This window comes from Pan troglodytes, chromosome 4, assembly GCF_028858775.2.
Source record: "Pan troglodytes isolate AG18354 chromosome 4, NHGRI_mPanTro3-v2.0_pri, whole genome shotgun sequence".
Taxonomy (NCBI): domain Eukaryota; kingdom Metazoa; phylum Chordata; class Mammalia; order Primates; family Hominidae; genus Pan; species Pan troglodytes.
This window is the reverse complement of record NC_072402.2, coordinates 102,486,724-102,513,210: the sequence shown is the minus strand read 5'-3', so window position 1 is coordinate 102,513,210 and position 26,487 is coordinate 102,486,724. Positions and strand designations below refer to the sequence as shown.

General features: G+C 33.9%; 1 long non-coding RNA gene and 1 other non-coding gene across 3 annotated transcripts in view; both read left to right on the top strand.

The window, feature by feature from the left end:
* The first annotated feature begins 709 nt into the window (after positions 1–709).
* Positions 710–811, top strand: LOC112209309 (U6 spliceosomal RNA). The gene has a single exon (XR_002944053.3). It is a non-coding gene; the product is annotated as a U6 spliceosomal RNA (small nuclear RNA).
* Positions 812–15,990: 15,179 nt separating this feature from the next.
* Positions 15,991–26,487, top strand: part of LOC134810094 (uncharacterized) — a 59,155-nt gene continuing 48,658 nt past the window's right edge. For both annotated transcript variants that reach the window (XR_010157303.1, XR_010157301.1), the window contains exon 1: positions 15,991–16,216. This is a non-coding gene — a long non-coding RNA (uncharacterized LOC134810094). The remainder of the gene's footprint in view (positions 16,217–26,487) is intronic.

Below are 26,487 nucleotides of genomic sequence, written 5' to 3'. Positions count from 1 at the left end.
GAAACTGTAAAACAATTTTTCATGTGAATATTAATAAAAAATTTCAATTTGTAAATGTAATATAATTGCAATATAAACACCATTTTTGAGCTAGAAAAGTTTATTGCAAAGCTCATGTGAATGGACAAACAAACAAGAATAGAGTGATTATAAAAATTGTGAAAAGGGTATATGCCAGCCATGTCCTATATGAAATGTATTATGTATCTCTATCATTAAGACAGTAAGATATTATACCATGAATGGGCCAGAATAGCACATCTGGAAATGGACACATTTGCAAATATAAATTTAGTATATCATAAAGGTTGCATCAGAAATCGGTGAATAAATATGTACTTTATAATAAGTGGTATTGGGATAATGGCATAGTTATATGAAGAAAACAGAATTATTTTCTTACTGCATATACAAATATTAGAAGAAACATGTATGGATTCATCTATAAATCTAAAAGTAGGTAAAATAGTCTTACCTGTGACTCACAATATAGAAGCAATAAAAGAGTTAATTTTAGTTAGGTAACTTGTCAAAAATATCTATGACAAATAAATATTATGATCAACAATGACAAATGACAAAATAGTGAAACATATTTGTAACAAAAATGTTTAAAGTCCATCAAGAATCATTAAATAGGATTTTATAATACAGTAATTTTGTAGTACAGACAATTTAGATACATCCTAAGGACAAAAAGAAATGCAAGGTGTTGCTTTAGCAGCACATATACAAAAATTAGAATGATACAGAGATTAGCATGATGCCTGACCAATAAGGACATGCAAATTATGAAATGTTTTATATTTTTCTGTACACTTAAAAATGGTTAAAGTGGTAAATTTTATGTTGTATATATTTTGCCATACTTAAATACATATAAATATGAAAATTCTTTTAATGGTATGGGAAATAAAGAAGTGTCAGACAAGGACATCTTCGAATGTTTTCAGTAATCATAATTTCAGTAATAATAATGGTATTGGTTTCACTATAAGTTTATATTGATACTAAAAAAGTAAAATGACAAACTATATCAGTCACAGTAATAACAATGAGAATAAAAACCAGACATGATCATCCATTGATGTGACACAGCTGAAAGCTTACAACTCCTCCTATGAAGTGTTCTTATTAAAAAGTAGGACATAAATTATTAGATTAACACTGTAGTTTTTCACAGGAAATAAAGAGGTCTGCAGACCATCTTAAGTGTCACAAAAGGTTACAATACACAATGAGCAAAATCAATTAGCAAAATCTTAAATATGCCAAATTATATAGAGTCAATGCCATGAGTTTCTTTATTGAATAAATTGTAAAAAAATAAAATAAAACTATACCAATTTACTGCAATGTGTATACTCTCCTGATTCAAACAAACTGACTCTAATTTAAAAATACTATGAGATATTGGAGGACTTGTGAATACTGCATTTCTTATAACATTAAAGAATCATAGCTATCTACCTTAGGAATAATAAAAATATGGAAATAACTATTTTTAAAGTTTCTTACAGATACATACTGAAGGATCTGTAAATGCAATAATATGTTATCTACATTGGACTAAAGAAATACCTAGGGTTGGGTATGGGATGAAGAGTAGATATAGACTTAGAGCAAAATATATTCACTGTGTTGAAACTGAATATTGGATTGATAAAGATTCATTGTGTTATTTTCTCTCTGTTATATGTTAATACATTTTCATAAGAATTTTTTAAGTAGTACCAACAATAATTTCAAAGACCAAATAGTATTTGATGAGAGAAAATGTTTGTTACAAGTTATTTAAAGGCTTTGATTGAGGAGGAACAATGAAAAAGAACTTAAGCTTATGCATGCTTCATTTACCTTCTTTTACAATCTTTTTGTTTCACATTGTTTCAACCCACTGTCAAATGTACCCTGGCTTTCCAATTTTCAAATGAATATAACTAGACATACAGAAATTTGTCAACCAAAAGTTTTTGTCAAATTCTTTTGTGATGAAATAGATATATTTGGCCTTTTTTCCTTATGTAGTAAACTAATCTTAAGGATTAGACATCAAATGCCAGCTATTTTTTCTGTTTGCTATTTACTCTCTACCAGGCAGAAATATGACCTCATTGCATGTTCCATATAACACAGCAGTACCCTAGTGATTAGTGCATCAGATCAGATGGGAGAAAAACACATAGCTCTGCACTTATAACCACCTGCCCAGCCGTAAATCAGTTACCAGGGAATCTAAAGGGAAAGAAAAGAAAATGTTAATTGATTAACCACAGTGAGCAATAAATTGAATATATTAAACAATATCCTATATTTATATTCTTGATACATAAGTAACAGCCTCCTGAAAATATTTATCTTTTAAGCTCTATTGAGCTATAGTAAACATCCAAATTTTTTATTCATTTTAAGTGTATGGCCCAGTGTTTTTGAGGAAAGTTGACTTATTACCACAGTCAAAGTTTAGAACACAACCACCACTTCAAAAAGTCCCCTCTGCCCCTTCCAGCCAATCTCTGATCCAACCTCTGCAGCTAGGCACACCCAGTGATCTACCAGTAAGCAAATTATAGTTCTGCCTTTTCTAGAATTTTTATAGATTTCAAACAAAACCCTAACGTATGTGCTCTTTAGTGACTAGCTTCTTTTACACAGCTCCTGACAATATAATACTGGGAAACTTTGCAGTATAATTCAAGAGGAACTCCTTGATATAATAGGGATACCACTGAAAAGTAGGGGCAGGAGGCCTGAATTCTATCGCTGCAACCCCAATCTGTATGAACATGTATTTCTTAACTTTCCTGCTTTGTCAACAGTCAGATGAGAATAGTACCATTCTGCTCTCCTCAAGGGTGCTGGGTGGGTCTAACTAGAGAGGGCGTATAAAGTACTTTCTATGGTGAATACATTACATGGATGAATTCTGAAAAGACAATCAGAGATAAGAGAAATACCATTTTTAAAGATGCTATTAATCCAAATAAATGCACATAAACATACAATTTTAAAATCCTACATCTTTAACTGTGGAGATGAGAATAAGAAAAAGGGAGGTTATGAATAGATGGTAAAACGTTAAATATAACAGGAAAAAATGGAATTAGAGTTATAAGAAGAAAGAACAACATTAAGCCTATGTAAATAAAAAGGCAAGCAACCACCTTAAGAATAAACTATATTATTTTAATTTTAGAAGTAAACTATATTATTTTAATTTTTATCATTATCGTCAAAACTTATCAAGAACTTATTCTACACAGAATATATTACTTGACAAAGTTACAAATATGAAATACATAAAGCATATATTCTATGCAGCCGTAAAAAAGAATGAGATGATGTCCTTTGCAGGAACATGGATGGAGCTGGAGGCCATTATACTTAGCAAACTAATGCAGAGACAGAAATCCAAATACTGCATGTTCTCACTGATAAGTAGGAGCTAAATGAGGAGAACACATGGACACAAAGAGGAAAACAACAGACACTGAGGCCTACTTGAGGGTAAAGGGTGGGAAGATACAGAGGATCAGAAAAAGTAACTATTGAGTACTAGGTTTAGTACCTGGGTGAAAAAATAATCTGTATAGCAAACACTTGTGACATGAATTTACCTATATAACAAGCCAGTACACCTACTCCTGAACCTAATATAAAAGTTTTTTAAATAAACAGAGTATGTGAATACTGATATTTCTAATATCAGAGTAAAAATAAATGTGTTTTTTTTTTTTTTTTTTTCTATTAGTTTTACCTGATGTCAAGGCAGGAGACAATATAAGTTACCTCTCTGTGTCTACATCCTTACAACCATGATAGATGTCCTTTCCTGGTCCATTTTTTTCAGCATAAAGTTCTCCTATCCCTCTCTATAACCTAAAGAAAAGGAAGCAATTGTAGAGTCAGGGGCTTAAAGATTTCTGAGACCAAAGAGGAAGCTTAGAGGGAAGGGCTCCAGTTTGGGATAAAAGAAAGCTTATGATTCTTGAGCAGACATAAAGGTTGATGACAAGTGGAAATGGGAAATATGGTCTATACGAGAAGAGATCTTAATCTGGGCAGTCAAATTTTGACAGCTGGAAAAAAATACACACACACACACCAAGTTGAATGCCTGGACAATCTCATCAGTTTTCACGTGGACAGAGTTGGAGGCCATTATCCTTAGCAAACTAATACAGAAACAGAAATGGAAATACTGCATGTTCTCGCTGATAAACAGGAGCTAAATGAGAAGAACACATGGACACAAAGAGGAGAACAACAGACACTGAGGCCTACTTGAGGGTAAAGGATGTGAAGAGGGAGAGGATCAGAAAAAGTATCAGAGCCCAGTCAAATGTCTGAGATCTCTTCATTAAAGATGATGTGAGGAGAGAGAATTTGATCCATTGAACTGATGTGGCTAATTAAAAATATGACTGATTCCCCTCAATTCAGTTTCTGTGTTCAAGAAAATGTACAAATATACAAAAAGTTAAAATTTAAATTAGTGTAATAAATGTAGAAGTATGTAACATATTGAACAACAGTTTTATTAGTAATAAAAGTGAATCATTGATAGAACATTTGAACATACTAGGCAGAAGTTAATTTATATAAAAAATTAAAAATTTAAATTTTAGAATTAGAAAATAAAATATCAAAAAATTATGTAATGTGCTCAATATTAGTAGTAAGAGTATCAAAGCCAGATTTTTATAATTCTAAATAAGAAAACAATTTACAGCTCCTAAGATGATTGCCATACCTTTACATATTTGTTCAGTAATATGTATTGAGTGCCTTTAATGTATCGAGTTCTGTTCTAGCTGCTAGAGATATAGCAGAGAGCAAAACAAAGCAGTGAACAAAATTAAGTCCCTCCCTTTGTGGAGTATATATACTAAAGGAAGGTTGCAAGATAGTATATGAATGATAGTGGCAGGAGACAGACAAATTCTTAGGCAGACAGGGGCAGGTCCCCAGTGAAACCCGACCTTCACACCAAAGACAATTTAAAACCTGAAAACGGAGCTGCCAGTTCTAGATAGAGTCCATGATCAGAATGAGAACTTTTGTTCCTGTTTGCCTACTGTTTCCCAATTGGTTCTTTCTGAATGATGCTTTTTAACCAATTGAACATTGCCTTTTCCAAGGCTATCCACGGTCCATGCCTCTTCATTCCAAACCTATAAAAACCTCTGGACTCAGCCACACAGACGGCTACCCACTTTCAGGCCCCCATCACACAGAGGACTACCAATTTTGGGTCCCTTCTTGTTGTCAAGAGCTTTTCTGTAGCTCAATATTCTTCTCTGCCTTGCTTACTCTTCAGTGTCTGCATGCTTCATTCTTCTTGGAGGGCTTTAACACTTTCTGGGCCAGCTTGCCAGGTTGTGGGCAGCATGAATGAAAAGAGCTGTGACACGCTCCCGTTCGCCGGACTAGGGAGTGAAGAGCTGTGACCATTTTGGGGGCCCAGACCTTGGGAGTCCCTGAGCCAGAGCTATAACATGCCTCTGTTCACCAAGCCACGGGCTGCAGGAACAAACGGATTATAACACACCCCCATTCGCAAAGCTGCAAGTGACAGGAATGAAAGAGAAAACTGTGGCATTCAGACCTCGGGACTCCCCAAGCAGAAGCTGTGACACTCTCTTGGGAGCTCCGTGGTTGCTGGTATCTCTAAGTTTCCAGGTGCCGCCATGTCCTCCTCATCCTGACACTGGTTCCCAAGGCGGAAAGTGGTCGCAGCACACCCAGATCAGCCACGGGCTGAGCGCAGATCTGCGGCGGGTGCAGGATCCAGGCTGGTGGCACGAGTTGAGCACAGCCTGCTGGACTGAGTGGGCAGAGCGAGCCCAGTGGGCTCCAGGAAAGCACAGGCAGTGGTGCCACCAGGTGTGGAGATTTCCAGCTGTTGAAACAGCACGGAAAGAATCCTTTGTCAGAAACATGTATGTGAAACATGCATTGTTATATAAATTAACTTCTGCCTGATAATGTTATCAAATGTTCCAACTATCAATGATTCACTTTAATTACTACTAAAACTATTCTTCAATATGTTACATACATATTTTATTATACATATAAAATAAATATAGTACAATGTCATATAACGCTATAAGAGAATTAGAAAGGGTTAGAAAATAGGAGAACATAGTGAAACATACTTTTAGACAGCATGGCTAGGGAAGCTCTCTCTGGAGAGTTAACATTTAAGGTTTATTCTAAATGAGATTTTAGGCAATGGGATAAGTGGGTATGGAGACTCCAAAGTGGAAATATGTGAAGCATGAGATATTAATGGCCAAGAGGTCAGTGTAGCTAGAGAGGGAAAAGTCAGGGAAAATCATTAGATTTGTTCAAGAAGTTTAGACATTTTATATCTTTATATTATGTAAACATATAAAATATATTTATTATATTATGTCTAGACTTCAACAAATCTAATGATTTATATATATAAACATATAAGTATATAAAATATGTCATTATTGTTTAGAGAGCCTCTCAATGCTTATTCCACATCTGCACAATTTCAATTTACGTTTTTTGACCCTGGTCACATTTTTGTGATACCTTCCTAACCTTGCTAAATAGCAAGCATGCCCCTCTTTTTTTTTTCTTTCTACGGAAGGATTATTGATAAATTGATGAATAAATAAATGGCTGTATCAGTTAGCTGTTCTCATAGAACAGGGTATTCTGTAACTTAGTGGTTTATGCCAATAAGTTTAATGACAGAAATTTTTTCTAAATGTTGAAAGACATAAATAACCAATGCTTACTCAGGAAGAAATAGTCCAAACAAATACTCCTATATCTATTAAGACATTGCATTAATAGTTAAAACTTTCAACTAGAAAAACTGATTCAAATGGCTTCACCAATTAATTCTACACAATATTAAAGGGAAAATATCAATCCTACAAAAAAACTTATAAAAAATAGAAGACAGAGTCCTGCTAACTCTTTATTTGGCCAGTATTACAGTGATACCAAAACTAGACAATGATATTATAAGAAAAGAAAACTACAGACTGATATCACTCATAAACATAGATGTAAAAATCCTTTAAAATTACTGGCAAATTAATCCAGCATATTTAAATTAGTAATATAAGTAAGTGAGGTTTATTCTGGAAATACAAGATTAATATAACATTCAAATATCAATCAGTATAATTCACTTATACAAAAATTTTTATTTCATTTATTCAATTTTTTAAGAGGAAGGGTCTCATTCTGTCACTCAGGTGAGATTGCAGTGGTGCAAGCATAGTACACTGCAGCCTCAAATTTGGGCTCAAGTAATCCTCCCACCTGAGCACCTGTACTACAGGCATGCATCATCACACCAGGCTAATTTTTAAACACTTTTTTAGAGACAAGTTCTTTCTGTATTGCCCAGGCTGGTCTCAATCTCCTGGCCTCAAGCAATTCTCCTGTCTCAGCCTTCCCAGTGGCTAGGATCACATGTGTGAGCCACTATGCCCAGCTATACAAATGTTTTAAAAAATAAAGAAAAAAACTTTTTCTTTTCATTTAATACATGCCTGAAAAACATTTGACAAAATTCAGTATACATTTATGACAAAATCTCTCCTCAAGCTATGAATGAAAGTTAAAATTTTCAATCTTAAAAAGGATATTAATAACTGCAGCTAACATCATATTCTATTGTTTAACACTAATTGGTTTTTTTTTATGAGTAGCATCAAAAGAAAAATGTCCACTTTCACAACTCTTATCCTACAGCATACATGCCAGTGCTATAAGACAAGGAAGAAAACACAAGTAATAAAATTGGAAAGTAGGAAATAAAACTGTCTTTACTCAGAGGCAATGACTGTCTACATAGAAAGTTCCAAATAATTTACCAAAATTAATGAGTTTGACAGGTTACAGAAAACAAGGTTAACCCACAAAATCTGTTATCTTTAAATATACTAGCAATAAACAGTTGGATATTGAAATGTTAAAAATATTATTTGCAATCGCACTAAAACATTAATTAATTAGGAGTAAATCTAAATAACATGGACATGATTTGTTCAATAAAAAACATACATTTTGAGAACTATTAAAGAAGATATAAATAAATGGAGAATTATATCATATTCATTGAGTAGAAGACTCAAAATTGTCAAGACAAAAATTCTTCTAAAGTTGATCCATAGATTGTACACAATTTAAAAGAATCCCATATGGCCTTCGAAGAAGCCTACAAGCTGATTTTAACGTTATATGAAAAAGCAAAAGGCCTAAAATCTCCAAAATCATTTTTAAAATAAAAAACAAAGTTAGGAGACTCAGTACCTGATTTTAAGATTTTCTATGAAGCCATAGTAATCAAGATAGTATGGTTCTGGTAATACAATTGTCACCATGTAAGTTGAACAGAATAAAACATACAGAAATAGGCCCACCTATATATGAGCAAATCATTTCTGATAAAGTTGGCAATATGATTCAACAGAGAAAGTATAATCACCCAACAAATAGTTCTGAAACACATATCCCATGTGCGTGGAAAACAGTAGTCTTAAAGTAAAACCTAAAATTGAAAACTTCTGTCTAGAAGAAAACATAACAGAAAAATCTCTGTGATCTGAGATAAGGCAGTGATTTTTTAGATAGGACTCAAAAGGTGTTTGCTTTTTAAAGAATAGTGTTTAAAAATAGAAGGCAAACCATAGCTTCAGGGCAAATATTTGCAAAACACACTTAATAAAATAGTGGTAACCAAAAGAATAATGAAATATGAAAAACTTACTAATAAGAAAAAATAAAAATGGGTAAAATATATTAAAAGATAATTTACTACATAAGAGATATGGATTTAAAACAAGCCCTAGTAGCAATGCTCACTACCATTAGTCACCAGGAAAATGCAAATTAAAACCACAGTGAGACATCACAACATACCTCATCAAACGTCCAACAAACAAACAAAAACATGACAATTGTAAATGCTTACAAGCAGGCAAAGCAACTGGAAGTTGAATATATAGCTGTTGGGAATGTGAACTGGTGTAGCCAATTTGGAAAACAGTTCGGTAGTTTTTTATACAGCTATGTATATATTAATATATAACATGCAAAGGAAATTAAGTTATGTTCACACAAAAGCCTGTATACTAATGTTTGTAGCAGTTTTAGTCATAACCACCAAAACTGAGGAACATTCTAAATGTCCACTAACTACTTAATGAACAAAGAAATTATTGTATATCCATATAGTAGAATACTACTCAGAATAAAAAGGAATGAGCTATTATTTACACTATGACATGGATAAATCACAAAAGCAATATCCTAAGAGAATTTAGACTCAAAAGACTACATTCTGTATGATCCCATTTATGAAACAGGTTAGGAAAGGCTAAACTATAGAGATAGAAATCAAATGAATAGCTGCCAGGATCTGAAGCAGTGATGATGTTTGGGGATTTGTTTACAAAGAACACAAGGAAACCCTTCATGGTGATGGAAATAGTCTATACAATCACTGTGATGGTGGTTATGTGATTATACATGCTTGTCAAGATGCATGGTCCTGAACACCCAAAATGGGTGGGTTTTATTCTTCATACATGATACTTCAATAAATCTGAGGTATTACAAAATTTAGCAAATTGCTTGAAGAAAATAGCCATTAATTATTAGTCATATTCCTACACGTTATTGAAATGGGATAGTTCCTTTGACCCCTTTGCGGGACTGGAGAAGGGGTTGGCTCATTTACTCAGCCCACAGCTGTCAACCTTCATGGAAGGGGCGGCACACAGATGAGTGGGTGCAGGGGCTGGGTCGAATATTTCTGGGCACTGGCAGGAGTAGCATTTTATGCAGCCCTGTGGCAGTATCTAGGGGAGTACCTGTGACCCCCGGAGCCCCAGAAGGTGTGTGTTACAGTGTCTTCTTTTAGGTTTGCTGTCCACAGACAGCTTACGTGTTTAACAGCTCAGTGGAGGGTCAGGGTGACAGCCTTTTGCACCTGCCTTCTTGGTATCTAAATTCTTGTCTGGCATCCAGGGAGAATCAGGTTGCATGAACAAATTGAAGGGTGGTGAATCTGTAGGATTTTATTCAGTGGTGGAAGTGACGCCACGTGGGAAGGGGAGCTGGAAAGGGGTGGAGTAGGAAGGTGGTCTTCCTCTGGAGTTCGGCTATCCCTGGCTGACTTCTTCTCTGAAGTCCCACCGTCAAGCTGTCCCTCTGAAGTCAAGCTGCTTCTCTCTGACATCCGGCTGCTTCTCTTCTCTCCTTCTCTGCCACTCTGTCCATGGAGCCTGGGGTTTTTATCTGAACACAAGGCGGGTGGGGCGGACAAAAAGTAACATTTGAGTGGGGAAACAGGAATGCATGTCCTCACTTTGGGCCATGGGTCCGGGCTTAAGAGTGGGGCTGTGCCAGGGAATCCTACCTTTTTCTGCCTAGTATTTCCCAGCTTCCTGTCTGTATCATTATTTAGAACTTTCTTTTGAGATTGGCTGCACTAGATTAATCTTGGGTAGCCTTATGTGTCCGAGGTCAGCATGTGTACACATATGGGGGCAGGCAGAACTAACTGGTCTGGGTGACCTTGCCTGAGATGGTTCTTTTACATGTGTTTTTTCATTCATACCAATATGTTTCACTTGATAATCTCAGGGTTTCCAGAGACAGTAGCAAAGTCTTGGGTGTCTTGGGTCTAGCTTCTGATCTTACACAACATCAATCCTGCTCGATTTTATAGGACATAGTAAATTATAAGGATGAGCACCAATTCAACAGGAAGGATATACTTTCTTGTTATAGGAAATGAAATGATTTTGAAGTCTACATAGCGAGTGAATAAATATGTCATCAGCCTCTATCCTATCACCTAAACTTCTAACATTTCCTGCCATTTTCTTCATACACTATAATAATATGTATACATTCTTCATATATATAATATATATTTACACACACATACACATACATACACACACAATCAATCTTGACAAGTTATAATTCAAAGGCTATAGAATAAACTCTAAAACTTGGGTTATGTAATAAATTTAGTCAGTGTTGACAACTAACTTGTGTAATTAGTCCAAATTAAGAGCTTTTACTTACAGTTTCTGAGGTATTGCAAAAAGAAAAAGGTATTTTGTACAAAATGCTTTAGATTGTGAATAAATTGTTTTAGCCTAAAAGTAACTTTTAAGAAAAAGTTGTTTTATGAAAGTGAGCCTCAAAAGTATATGGAATAGCATTTATTCTGAGTGAAAAAAAAATTATAAAAAGTGCCTTTGCCGTAAGCAATTTGTGTGACCATGGATATTTCTAAAATATAGTTATTTTTTGATTAGATAACATGTAACAGGTAAAATAAAATCACATGCTTATATAGTGCTCACTGTAGGCTAAAAAATATCCTAAGTAATTTACATATGTTATATATTTTAATCCTTATAACACTGCTATTGGTAGGTCTAATAACCTCTATTTTACATATAAGAAAATAGTGGCACAGAAATGTTAATAACTCTTTAAGGTAACATATATTATGAGATAGAGCCAGGATTTGAACTCAGGCAATCTAGCTCCAGAGTAAAAGCCTGTTTTGGCAGACACTGAGATGAAGCTTTATTTGGGAATATTGTCCAGGGAACAAAATTGGGCGAGGGTACTGAGGCTAGAATTCTACCAGTATCTCGGTAGGTCACTGGCTTTGATATGATAATAAAATCAGGTATTCCTTCCTTTAGGGGAAGGCATTTTATTCATTGTCCTGTCTCCCAGCTCTCATCAGCCAAGGGTAGCCTGAAGGATGTTAAAATCCTTACATTTCTGGATGGCCCATGAATGTATCTCAGTAGTTTCATTTAGGCATCACAAATATTAGAGGCACTTGAAATGGTCCCTAACAAGACAAGATGAGGTTGCATTTAAGTAAAACTAAAACCTGTGTTCATCTAGTTAACTTTTCTAGACAGTAGGGTCTTGAAATGAGGCATAGACGGAAACAAGGTTCTAAATTGCCTTTAAATTTAGAACATAAAAAAGGTGATCTAAAATAATAGCTATCTTGTCAGTGTATTTTCATGAGATTAATTTAAAATAAAAGCTGTGAGATGTGTTGAATGCATAAATCATATTGATTATTAAATGTAAATAAAGGTACATAGTTATTTTCTCCTAGTCTTTTCTGAATCTCTTATTCAATATGCAAATGACTTGGGACTAAAACTAATCATGAAATATATTACTTTCCTTATGAGAACTATAAATCAAAGAGAGAAGACTGCTCCTTATAAAAAAAAAAAAAAAAAAAAGGTGCATGGAGGGAGCATGTACTGCCTTTAGGCTAATTGGTTCAGACTCCAGAAATGTAGTACGCCATACCTTATCTCCAGTTAGAGATAAGAGATATTTCAATATCCAAAGCCTTATCGTATTACTTCTAAAATGCAAATAGATAAAGGTTATTATTAAATAAAAGAAAATTGACTGCGTCCTCCTCTTCTACATAGAAGGAGGACATTTTGTGAAGAACGTGTAGAGATTAATTAGACATATAAAGGGTTACTCTCTCTTTCAGCATATAGACATACATTATATATAGAAATGTATTCTATCAAAGGAAAGAGGCCAGGTTTTCTGTCCTTCAGAGTGTACTAAGTGTTTGGAGGAACAGATCTGAACAGACCTGAACAATAGCTAAGATAGACAACCTTCTTCAATAACTCAAGCTGCTTCCAAAATGGATTCAAAGTGCCTTCAACCTTAGGCACATTAAACATCCCTGGATGCAACAGCCTGTTTTAAAGAAGGCAGGAATTTTTTAATTGTGGTTTGGCTTACCCTCAAGTTAAGTTAGTGAATCTTAGAAGAATGAGAATAAAATATCAGGCTTTCTTTCTAGGTCAAAGTGAAGCTACAGAAAAATAGTAACTACGATTTAAAAATGCTCTCTTTCTGCTTGGTTGATACTGCCTGGAAAATAATTGCTTGAAGAAGAGGAAAAACATTTAAAAGATAATCAAACTATTTATGAAAACTCCGTTTGTTTTTAAAAAGGACAAATAACAATATAAGAGAATGGCTTCATTAAATTTATCAATCAGCAAGCTAAAAGCCCAGCTGTGGTCCTTGCACTGCATGCCAAAAGGCATTCAAAAGTATCAAATGACATTATGTTTTCAGTATTAGTGTAATCTGAATTTAGTCCTAGCTACATTCATTTGAGATAGTGTTCCCATGTTTCCTTACATACCTTTTTCTTTCTCTCTAATTATCTTTCCAGTTTGTTTTCTTAGAGGGGAATATATTTCTGATGAAAATTAATTTTCAACAATAAAATATTATGTGTGCATTTTTATTTTCAAATTTAACATTAAGAAACTCACTAAAAAAGAAAAAAAGGCTTTAGAAATTTGCTGTGTTTTCCTCAAATTAAGCTTCAGTTAAAACCATCGCTCCATTTGTGAGTATGTTATTAACAATAAATGAAATTGATAGCAATGCCTTGTTCCATCATGAGGCTTCTGCTTAGGGTTTGTTAGCTTTTCAATGCATTTGTATTTAGAAACAATTTTTAAATATTGTGCTTCAGATAGCACAAATGTGCTATAAGACTTTAGCAATAAATGGTGAGTTTAAATGTTGAAAACAAAGTGTGTATCTTTAACTGTCATGAAGGAATTATGTGAATATCATAATTACATGATTGCTTATAACACTTTTAAGGAAATCTGAAGATCTAATATTTATTTTCCAAACATTTTTGCAGTGAAAATATTTAACCCTTTAAAAAGTGGAGAGTAGTATAATGAACCCTTATAAAGCCATCACCCAAGCTCAAAATTAGCCAACTTGTGGTGAATCATTTAAAATTTATACTCCCCTAACTTCTACTACTGTATTATTTTGAAGTAAAATTGATACATATTATATCATTCATAATTATTATAGTCAATAATATAATTTTAAATGTCATCTCTTTCATAGACTTTGAGAATCCCAACAGAATTCATAGAATTTTCCAGGCACTTAAACAATTTAATGAATATAAATATCTGGGATAATTTCTGGTATGCTAAAAGATTAAAATATTTTCAAATTGAGCAATGTTATCAATGAGTATCTTTAATACGTTAATAATATATAATTATGTTGTGTGCATAATCAAAACATTATATTTGGTTGACTCACAAATATAAGTTGCTTTGACAAAGAAGAAGAGATATATTACATTTATATTGTAACTTCTGCTCAAGATGTCAGACGAAACCCATATAAGACGTCATTCTTGATTCTCACACACAGAAATGCTGTATTAAATATATGAACATAGATATTTTGGGATTTAAGCACCTATGTTGGGAGTAATTGGATGTAGTCAGTGCTATCCTTAGTGAAATACTCTAATTTTCTTTTTTTTTGCATAAATCAGAAAGTATGGACAAAAATAATCTACAAAAAGGAGACAAACTAAAGTGAGTTAGCAATCCCAAGTCCAACTGGCAAGAAAATGTTACTTAAAAAAAATGAGAAAACCAAGTATTATACATGAAGATGTACTGGGACCCACATGAACTAATAGGGACAGTAGGCAGAGAAATTCTAGGCAGAAAAGGGCAGGGTGCCCGGTGAGGGCCCCCGCCCTCAAGCCTGGAACTGTAGCCCAAAGTCAAAACTTTACATCCCTGTTTTCCCACTCGAATGTTGCCTTTTCCAAAATTACCTTGGCCCACTCCATCCTCCATCCTGTACCCATAGAAACCCCAGGCTCCACTGGCAGAGAGCAGAGAAGAAGAGAAGAGAAGCAGCAGCTGGACATTGGAGAGAAGAAGCTTGACTTCAGAGAGATAGCTTGATGGTGGGACTTTGGAGAAGAGCCTGGCCAGAGATGGCTGGACTTCAGGGGAAGAACACCTTCCCGCTCCATCCTCTTTGCAGCTCCTCTTCCCACGGAGAGCCACTTCCATCAGCAATAAAATCCCCTGCGTTTACTATCCTTCATTTCGTTTGTGCAACTTGATTTTTCCTGGATGCTGGACAAGAGCTCGAGATACCGAAGGCTATCATACTGACCCTCTGCCCTCACTAAAAGGCCACTGAGCTGTTAAACACTTAAGCTGTCTGTGGATGGCAAAGCTAAAACAGCACTGCCTATAATACTCCTTTTGGTGTTTTGAGGAGTCATATGTACTCCCATAGATGCTGCCACGGGGCCTGCATGAAGTTTTGCTCCTGTTGCCACCCAGAATCACTCGCCCCAGCTCCTGCACCCACTCAGCTGTGTTCGCCCTCCTGCGAGGAGTAGAGTGTGGTGGGTCCGAGCTAGTGAAGCCAGCTGAAGCAACCGGCTAGCTCCAGTGCCTGCATTCCAGTTTCTGCCTGCAAAGCAGTCAGGAAAATTGTCCTGCTTCAAAACTAAACATACAGATATTAAACCCAGGCTGAGGTAACTCCATGTGACTGGCTAAAAAAAACAAAAACAAAAAAACTATTATTTAAAGATAATTGCTTAATCTAGATCACAGGTATATCTGAGATTTTCATGGATGAAAATTCCTACTGATTTGATATCCATAGGCAATTTTTTTTAAACACGTGACACAATTCACCTATGTGTGGTAACATTATGACAAAACAGCTGAAAATTCAAAGATTATGAAGACTTTATTCTTAAAACATGTGAAATAAATAAATAAATAAATAATTGGACTACATGAGCTGATACTCATGTAGTTGGTGTTGGAACATTAGTTGTGAAATATCAGTTGTGAACAATAATCTTGTGTAGCGTTTGGGGAAAGCTCCACTGGAAAAATCTCAACACATTTCTTTAGGTTTACAAAGAAAGGCCATGACATCTACAGATAATAATTATACGCCATTTGAAAACCAATTCCTGAATTTCTATTAGGCTCTGATAAAGATGGAATTCCTTAGTATTAGACACTAGTTGCCCATGTATCCAGAGCTGCTCATTATGACCTCAGCACTTTCAGAACTTCAAAGACTTAGTGCTCAGGGGATATAAAAATAATGCATTGTATGCCGGAACGGATAAATCTGGGACTGAGTACAAGCAAAACAAGACCAAAGGAAGCTATCTGAGCAGGTATTCCAGATACTCATGTCATACACCAAGGTTGTACCAGTGCCCCTTTCTCTGTGACACATCCATCCACTGGAAACTTTCATACAACTAGCTGAAAGAAGAGAAACATCCTATTTTATGGTATGTGGTTGTAGAGCAGAAGCAACTTAGAAAAACAGTGGAGAGGGAACATTGTCCCAGAGGGCAGAGCTTCTGGCAGTGTACTTGGTTGTTCACTTTGTGTGAAAAGAAATATAGTCCCAAATTAGAATATATATGGACAAATTGACAGAAGCAAATGGCCTGGCCAGTTGTTGAAAGGACTGGAAAAGAAGCATTTGAAAAATCTGGGACAAAGAGGGTTACAGTAGGAGGATGTGCATGGTTATACTTGAGTTGGTATGAAGCGTGAAGATTTTTGTATTACAGGTAAATTTCTACCAAAACATGTCCACTATGGTAGAGTCCCACCCATCACACACACACAGACACACACACACACAGACACACACACACACACACAAATAAGTGTACTTAGTTGATGTTAGCCAGACTTTGTTGTTGGCAACCCCAGTGTGGAACAACAGTCACATAAATGAAGGGGCTACAGTAGCAGAGATGGAGGCTGTGCATGGGGCACTATAGCATGGACTCCCTTTTAGCAATCCTGACCCAGTTAGTGCCACTTCTGAGTAACAAACTTAGCAGCAACAAAAAGCAAATGACATTAATTTGTTCTGCTCCTCAAGGAGACCAACTGAATACTTCACAAGTTGACTACATTGGACTTCTTTCAACTGGGAAGGTCTAATGGTTTGTTTCCACAGGAATAGATATATAATTAAGGGGTATGTTTGTATTTTATGCCTGTAAGATCTCAATCAGCACTACTGTCTAAGGGCTCACAAAGTATTACATCTGCCAAAAGGGATATGTTATGACCTTATAACAGACCAGAGGACACATTTTACAGTAAAAGATGTTTGAGAGTGGGTGTGGAGAAAAACCAATGTTCTAATAGAGTCCTTATTTATTCAACAAAAACCAAAAGAGCCCATTTGTTGAGTAAATAAGGGTTCTATTAGAGCATTGGAATGGCCAGTTAAATGCAGAACTGAAGCACCAGCTCAGTGGTATTACCTTGCCAGGATTGGGCATCATCAAGACATAGGGTACACATTGAATTAAAAAGTTTTATATAAAATGGTGCCCTCTATCAGAAGATTACATAGGTTCAAGAACCAAAGAGTGGAAGTATAAATATTGCTGTTTACCATCACTTCCAGTGGTCCATTTTGAGAATGAGTACATCCTGTTTCCACAATTCTGGAATCAGCAGGGATAAAAGTTCTGTTTTTTAAAGGGGGCATACTTCCTCTTGGTAATACAGGAAGGGTCATATTGAATCATACGGGGCAATTAACACCTAGACATTTAGCGCTTCTATGTCCACAAACCAATAGGCAAGAACCACAGTCAACATCACGGCAGAGTTATATCCTTTGATACATATAGCATCTATTTTCATTGTGTCTTTAGATGAACAGAAGTGTGTGTGTGTGTGTGTGTGTCTTTCTTTCCTTATGTGTCAATAATAAAATTGCAAACAACCCAGTTTAAAAAACACAAGTAAACAACCCGAACAACCCAATTTAAAAAAAAAAACTTGAATAGGTACTTTACAAATGAAGATTTGGAAATGGCCAATAAACCCAAAAAACTAGTCAGTATTATTAAATCAGAAAATAATGTATATTAAGCAAAACTACATTCTTACCAAAATAGATAAAATTTTAAAAACTGAGAATACAAACTGCTGGATTGAATAAGAAACAACTTGAACTTTCATACATTGCTGGTGTGGCTGTAAAAAGGTACAACTATTTTGGAAATAAGTTTGAATTTTTGTGACAAGTTAAACATATACCTAACCTAGAATCCACAACTCCAATTCTAGGAATTAATCCAAGAGGAAAGAAAATGTACATATACAAAACTTGAACAATAATATTTGTAACAGCTTTACTCATAATAGTTAGAAACCAAGAACAACCTAAGTGTTCATCTACACCAAATGGGTAAAAATTCAATGAAATAATCCTCAGCAATAGAAAGGAATAAACTACTAATACATGCAAAATGAATGAATCTCAAAAACATAATGCTAATTGGAAGAAGCCAGACAGAAAAGAAGACATATTATATTTTTCATTTAGTATGATGTTCTAAAACAAGGAAGACTATGGATGGTAAATGAAACCAGAGCTGTGATTACCTGGAGATGAGGAGTATGAATTGACTGGGAAGTGACCTAACAGATCTTGCTGATGAAAATGTTCTATACTTAGACAGATGTTTGGATTATATTAGTGTATGCAGTTGTGAATACTCATGGAACTTTACTCTTAACATATGTACCTTTCACTTTAGGTAAATCATGCATACATTGTTAAAAAATGTTGTCACTGAGTATTATTTGCTAGACTATGTTAAGTGCAGTAAAACTATAAATTTCTGAAAAGAGAGATAGGAATTGTTTAATAGATTCATCCTCCTCCACAAAGCATATTAGAATATTGACTTTTTAAAGATAAACTCTTAAAAGAATAATAATTCTTTCAAAAATAAACATGGAAGCGACAATTCACTTTAACGAGATTGAAATGTTGTTATTAAGTACAGATAAGTAATCATCTTGCCAAAATGCAAAGTTTCATATTTCTGTTTCAATGTCCCTGGAGGCCCTCCTCATTTTAAATGTTTAATTGAGGTCATAAGGAAAATAACATCTTTCAATGTAATTTGCAGAGGTGTTCCAATAAAAACCACAAACTCTCTCAACATCAGTAAACTTAAAGGCTAATTTCTGATTTCTCATCAATAGCTTATGTATCAACAATCCTGCCCCCACCACCATTTAAAATAAATTTAGTCTGACAACCGTGAGCATGAGAAAATAGTCATTATGATTTTATTCATCTCTCTATTTTTAACAAAACATTAAGGAACTCCAAAGACCATTTTTATTCCTTTGATATCTAGTAGTTCTCTGAAAATCTGTTTCTCCTACCTCCTTTCAGTTGCTATTTTTGACAAATCATTTTTCATTTTCTCCTATCTTCAGAGATCTGTTCATACTCTTCTGTTTATTTATGGTGCTTGGGAAAATGAGGAAATTTTTGTATTGCAAAAGAAATACTGTCTTGAAATATTTCACTGGAGTGGAAACTGTTAAGATACAGTTTCATCTAGTATATGTTAAAATACAAACAATAAAAAATAGAAGATTTCAAAATAATATCTCCATCACTCTTCTTCCTATCATTTATCCTATCTGTCAGTGCTGACTACTAACAGTGCATCTTGCTAAATGGCATATGATAGACACTTTAGATACATTGAGGGACTGACAAAACATTTAACAAGAATATTTGGCTAAGCCATTATTCTTAGAAAAGTAGGCATGGCATTGTCCATATGAAAGTTTAATGGACTTTAAAAAAATCTCATGCTGAAGTAATGAAAAAAGAGCACTGTGTGTACCAAAAGATACAAGTTAAAAATCTGGATGATTTCTTTTAAAAATAGCACAAAGGACACAATTCCATTATTTTATGCTCACTTTGCTTTTTAAATGCAGATGTTACATCAACATGGTGACACAAAGCAAAATGTATAATTTAGTAGCCAGAAAAGATACAAGCTCAACTACAGCATGAAGTAGCCTCTAAAAGTTCACATTAAAATTTTGTAAAGAGTCAAACCTTCATGTCTATGTAATTAAAACAGGATGGTCTACTAATTCAGTCCTTTGCGTTATACTGCATTTTAAAAAGGTTATTTGGAATTATTATGACAATATATTCAGCAAATAAAAAAATGCTTCTAAAAATGTATTTTAGTAAATACATAGAAAAAGTATATGAATATAATTTGCTATGCAAATAAATCATTGTGTGAAGAACATAGTAAATTTTTAGAACGACCATATTCTATGTGCATCATGATTTCATGAATGTTAGCTTGCCCACTCTAGTGAAACCTCCATGTAGGAAAGTGTATAAACTCATGAGTTGCACATCATCTACTCAACATTAATTTGATCAAATGACTATAATAGAGAACTAAGAGAAAAAATATAGCACTAATGGTAGCCATAAAAATGACTGGTTTCCAATCCTGTGGAATTTATGGGCACGCTTTCCATGTGATATGAAAGTGAGGGCATGAACCCTAAGAGCATACATAACCAGAATACAGGAGCTCAATCAAATGTACGCAGTCTTTAAGGAAGATGCCTCGTTTGTCCACTCACAAGAAAAGCTTATCTTGAATTAAGCACTTACATTGTGACAGTATTAGGCAATGGAGTTGGCTAAACATTATATTTTAATTTATTTTAGTAAGTAAAAATTTTAAATTCAAGATAAATATAAAATAGGCAAGATACTTCAGTAATATAAAAGGGAGAGTAATTAAATGAGTCTGAGGGGAATGAGAAAAAAAAACTTCATAGAGATGTTAGTGATATCTACCTTACTATATTATTTCTAAGAGAGTACACATAGAATATCATTAAGTCCATCAACTAGTCAAAAACTAAACTTAGCAGTTATTATGCGAATATATACTTGTCCGTCGGAAATGTGCACAACATAACATTATAAAGCAATCTAGTAGTAATCAACAAGCATAGGAAGACAGAACCAAAAAAGGTTTTAAAAATGATTAATAGTAGTATATAAAAAATAACTAGAACTGAGGCCTCATACTGCTTCTGCTACTAACCGCATAGCAGAATAACAATGCAGAATACATTATATGGCAAGTGAGTTAAACTTAGCTAAAATCTTACTGCTGTAAGTCCTCACTAAAAATCATTGATAAGTTCTTAGAAACAGCAACTTTAAGCAAAATAAAGTACAGGGAAATCAGTTTCACCATAGGCTAAGTGATATAAACAAGGGTTAAGTTCCTACAGTACAATTCTGGTCACAGAAACATCACTAATGTTCTAAATAAAAATCCAAAACACTTTAATGTAAAACACTGAAGTAAATGTAAACTATACATACGTTTAAGAAAGATTAATAAAAACAAGTAAGATAATTATTTACCCAATATTTTGGGAATCAATGAGAAACTTCACACTTGTTTTAACTGGGACAAGTTAAAACTGTTTTAACTGTGTACAGTTAGACACGTGCACAGCTTATACACAACCTAATGGATGCAGCTTTGGGATGTTTGAGGAAACCAGGGTACCCAGAGTAAACTCATGCAGACATGAGGAAAACATGCAAACTCCATACAGACAGTAGCCTCAGCCAGTAATTGACTTTTCTCGTCAATGTATAACCAAACGACAATGAAACAAAGTTATTCAAAGACCTGCTGTATCTATACCTATAATATAAATACACTGAGTCAGATCATCTCTGGATTTTCTTTTTGCGCTAAAAAAACTTGACCTACAAGCAACATATTTAGACACAGAAAGAATGGTCAGTGCTAGAGATATTTGGTTAAGAAAATAACCTTTTAGTGTAATTTTGTGAGAAATTTTGAAGAAAATTGGAAGAAGGACTACATTGTTTACCTTGAAAAGAGCAATGAGAGCCATACTTATTACAGAGAAAATTCTAAATTGGTTGATTTGGATGGAACACCCAGAAAGTGGATGAAGCAAATGCTATTATTGTTGCGAATTATAGAATATAAAGCATAAAAAGATGAAAATAAGAGTAATTAGAGGTGAAAAACATAGAAATAAGAGCTCTAATTGAGATGAAATTAAAACATCACAAGCTTCTGTGAAGTTATCTCCCAAAATGTTGTAGCCTAACATTTGGAACATTATTCACTACAACTAACATCTTAGAAAATATATCTAGCCTCTTGATGTTTACACCAAATTAGTAGAAAAGAAGCCAACTTTAGTTTTAATATGTTTAGGTTTTGATTATTTTTCTCTTCCAAGCAATAAAACAATCACTAGAGAGGGTGTAGCAATTTTAAAGCTTCTCAGCAAAGGTCATTGTCATTTTTAATTTATTCTATCGTCATCACAAACCTGTTATGCATTTAACTACCTTACATTAAAGATGACATTTACACATTGCAGTCTTACAGTATATTGCCTCTACCTTCATCCCCCAAAATGGTAAGTCTATGAGTCAATAAAATGGTTTCTTTCAAGGAAGAACATCCTTCTTTGGAGATTAAGAGATATACACATATTTGATTATGAAAAGGAGGCCTCTGGGAGAAAACTTGAAAAAATTGAGACTAGATGAACTGTTCTTCATCAGGAATTTGAAAATAAGGGGCAAATTGACAAGGGAGGCAGTCTAGAAACATGAGAGAACAGGAATCCAAATAAAAAACAACCCAAATTCCCTCAGGATCACAGGGTCAAAGGATACTTTTTAGAGAGATATCTACTCCTCTTTTCATGTTGCCTGCTTTTTTGTGCTACCCTAATTACTTCAAATAATTCCAAAAAACCAAAAGTGCCATAAATGTAGTATCTAAGAGTAAAAAAGGGACTTCAAAGGTAGGAGACAATAAACATACAAGGAAATTGACATTCGGTTGAAAAATGACAACAGAACTAGAGATGATTAAGCAGAAGTTCCCCAAGCTTCTCTATAAAGAGGAGGAAGGTTTCTGTTTACCTTTGGAAACGAATTGGGTGTGTATCAGTTGTCCATTGCTGCGTTGCAACTCACTACAAATTTAGAAGCTTAAAACAACACAAATGTGGTAATATTTCACAATTTCTGTGTCAGTAATCTGGCATAGCATGGTTGCTCTGATTATGGTTTCACAAGTTTGAAATCAAGGTGTCAGCCAGAGCTGCTATCTCATCTGAGACTTCATTGTCTTAAAGCTCATTCAGGTCATGGCAGAATTCAGTTCCTTGAGGATATAGAACTAATGTCACTATTTTCTTGTATATTGACTCTAGGCCGTTCTGAACTCCTAAAGCCTTCCTCTTGTTGCTTTGCATCACTGATTTTCTCTCTGACGTCTAGAACCAGATTTAAAAGGCTCATGTGATTAAGTCAGCTCACCCAGATAATCTTCTTAAAACCGACTGTGCCATATAACATAATCTAATCATCAGAGTGAAATCTCATTATATTCACTGGTCTTGTCCAGTTTAAAAGAAAAGGGATTATACAGGGCATGAACACCAGGGGTGGGAAATTTTTAGTACATCTTCAGATTTTCTTACCATAGGTGTTCAATCCAATTTTTACTTTAGTTTTGTATGTCTGGACAACTCCCAGGAAATTGCAACACTTGGGATTATCCAGGGATTGAGACCTCTATTATATATAAGTAAAGAAATTTATTCAATTTTTCTAGTACAATCTTTCCATATTTTGGCTTCTGTTTCTCATTATATTAATAGATAGCTCAAACTTGAAATTTATTTTAAAGAAAAATATTCAATATGTATTATGATTTTCCAAGCACAGAATTTTGAAAAACAAGTTTGTCTGTGACTTTTAACATAATTTTAGGTTTCCCCAGAAAAGATAGATATGAAAGAATAAATACCCTCAATTTTCTAAGAAGCAAGAGAGTGACACAAACTTACGGTAAAGAACTGGAGTTGTGGAAACACCTTGATCTTAGAAGATATGCTTTAGTGGGAATCGGAAAACTTTTTTTTTTCATAAAGGGCAGATAGTAAATATTTCAGGAAAGCCAAGAGGTAAAATCAAGGGTATAAGTAGATGCTTAAATGAAAAAAAAGAAGTTTCCATACAATTTTTAATTGAAGAAATTCAAATTTCATTTCTGAACACTAAAATTTAAATTTTACATAATCGTCATATGCCACAAAATATATTTTTGCCTCTTTTAAAACAATTTAAATAGGTAAAAAAAGATTGTAGTACATTAGCTATATAAAAACAGACAGTAGCCCAAACTTAGTTTGTGGGCCATTTTATATATATATAAATTATATATATATAAATATATATAAATATAATATATATTATATATATTATATAATTTATATATATTTATATATATATAAAATGTATATATATAATATATAGGAGTATATATATTATATATAATATATATTATATATATATATACTCCTTATTTCTGTAGTTTTACTGAGTGCTGCTCTAGAGTTCTTTTACAGAGGTCACTTTTGGCCCCATTAATAGCTAAATCCTTATTTTTTTTACTCTTTTAAGGACTCTCTCTTTCTCTGTATATACATATACATGTATGTGTACATACATATATACATACATACATATATATACACAATTATAGCCAGATTTTTCTTGTTTCTATTAACTACCATTTGAACTTATAAATTCTCCCACTTATTTCCACAGTCATTACCTCATTTAATTTCATGTAACTAGATTTAGACAAAAGAAATCATTATAATGTAGATAGAATACATCCCCAATGATTTTTTTTTTGGTTCCAAAGGGACTTGGTTCTATTATCTCTTACAATTAAATGTATTATACTATGTATCAGTAATAATAGTCTCTAAAATTTATGATGTTCTTACTTTGTATGTTTTCTGTAACTAACACATTAAGATTTGTAATGAGAAAAATGGTATTTTGTTGATGTAATGTTTGAATACCAGTTCTTGGAATTTTAACAGTAGTATTCTGTGTTCTGCAAAGCCAGAAGTTAGATGACTGGAATTTACACATTGTGCATTTTGGACTGTTAGAGAGAATATGTGCTAAAAGAGTCCTTGATAGTCTAGCTAGCCCATAATCTAAAATCATTTTTTTGCTCTAAAATTTTTTTACAAAATGATTTATTCAAAAATTGATAGCTATTGTACCAAAAGGGTATTTTTGAGTTCATATGCAATAATGTTTCAAAAGATTAAATTACGGTCTGTACACCTTGAACCCCTGTGGGTTGTTAAATACCTTTCTTGGAAAGTAAACATCAATGTTTGATGGAAGCTTCTAACATTAAAACCAGATGAAAAACAGGTTTTTATTCTATACTTTTTCTAAAGCAGTATTTATGATTACTTTTTTGACAAACTAGCATTTCATAAAAACTTCAAAATAGCATTTTTAGGTTTCCAGCAAGCTTCCTGGGAAAAGGTTTTAAACTTTTGACCCAACAAAGATTTCTAGACTGAAAACACCTTACCATCTTTTCTCACTTACCGTTGAGGTAGTGATGGGCAAGGTGGCTACCGGGGAGAACTCAGCTTTTTTTGAATTAAACTAAAGCGATTCCTGATAGACAGGGAACTACATAATCAAAGCAAAAGACAGCTGTTATCTCCTCGGCCCTGGGGAAGAACTAAAGGACTTCTAAGAAATTGAATCCCAAAAATGAGACAGTTCACGAACATCTTTGAACTTGACAACAGAGAGGAGCGCTTCTCTTAATTTAGGTATTGAAAGGGGAAGTGTGAAGGTGGTAAGTCAATGTCTAGGAAATAATAGAATGAACAATTCTGACTCTCAGAGTAATCTTTTCAGAGTATGACACACAGAATCTCTTCAAGCTAAAAAACATACAAACCAAAAAAAACTATATTTATTAAAACTCCATTTAATATAACAGTGTTTTTTTTTTCTCATGGCTGAAAAATACAGGTTGTCATTAAGCTGTGGTTCTTTTAAAACAGTATTCCTTATTTATTTAAATGCTATAAATGCTCATATCCCTATTTCTAGTAGAAGACTAAAATATTTAGCTTTAGCATTTTATTTATTTCAGTGTAGAAAGCTTTTAAGATTTCTAATTGTTGTTATTCACAACATCATTTGGTATGCTGAATAGATTTTTTAGATTACAGATTCACAAATTACAGTATGAAGGCCAAATCCAGTTGTACATTGGTTTTGTAAAGTTTTATTGAAACACAGTCATACCCATTCTTTTATCATTGCCTGCATATGCTTTCCCCCTGCAACTACAGAGTTGAGCAGTTGTTTCAGAGACTATATTGCCCACAAAGGTCTAAAATAAGTATTATCTGGACATTTCCAGGAAAAGATTGCTGACCCTTGAATCTTTTAGATGATCAAAGCTGTTTCCAAACAAATATGTCTAGTACTTCAAGTGTTGATAATTCGAAAAACATATAGCAAATAAAAAATTAAATAAAACTTTTAAGTTTATCATGTGACGCTCAAAGATTGCCTAACCAAAGAGAACATTTTGTAGTGCCTCATAATATTAACAAACTGCTGTCTTAGGTACCATAAGCAGCTGATTTATTGAAAGTGACTTGTGCAGTCAATATCTGGAATGAAACAGCCAGTTTCATCTTGTCCAATTTTTACATTACTCTTCATTTTCCCTGAGAACTACATAGCTGAAACACTTTTAGTAAAGCACTTCCTTGTAAAATGATCAGTTGTATCTGTCACCAGGAAGAA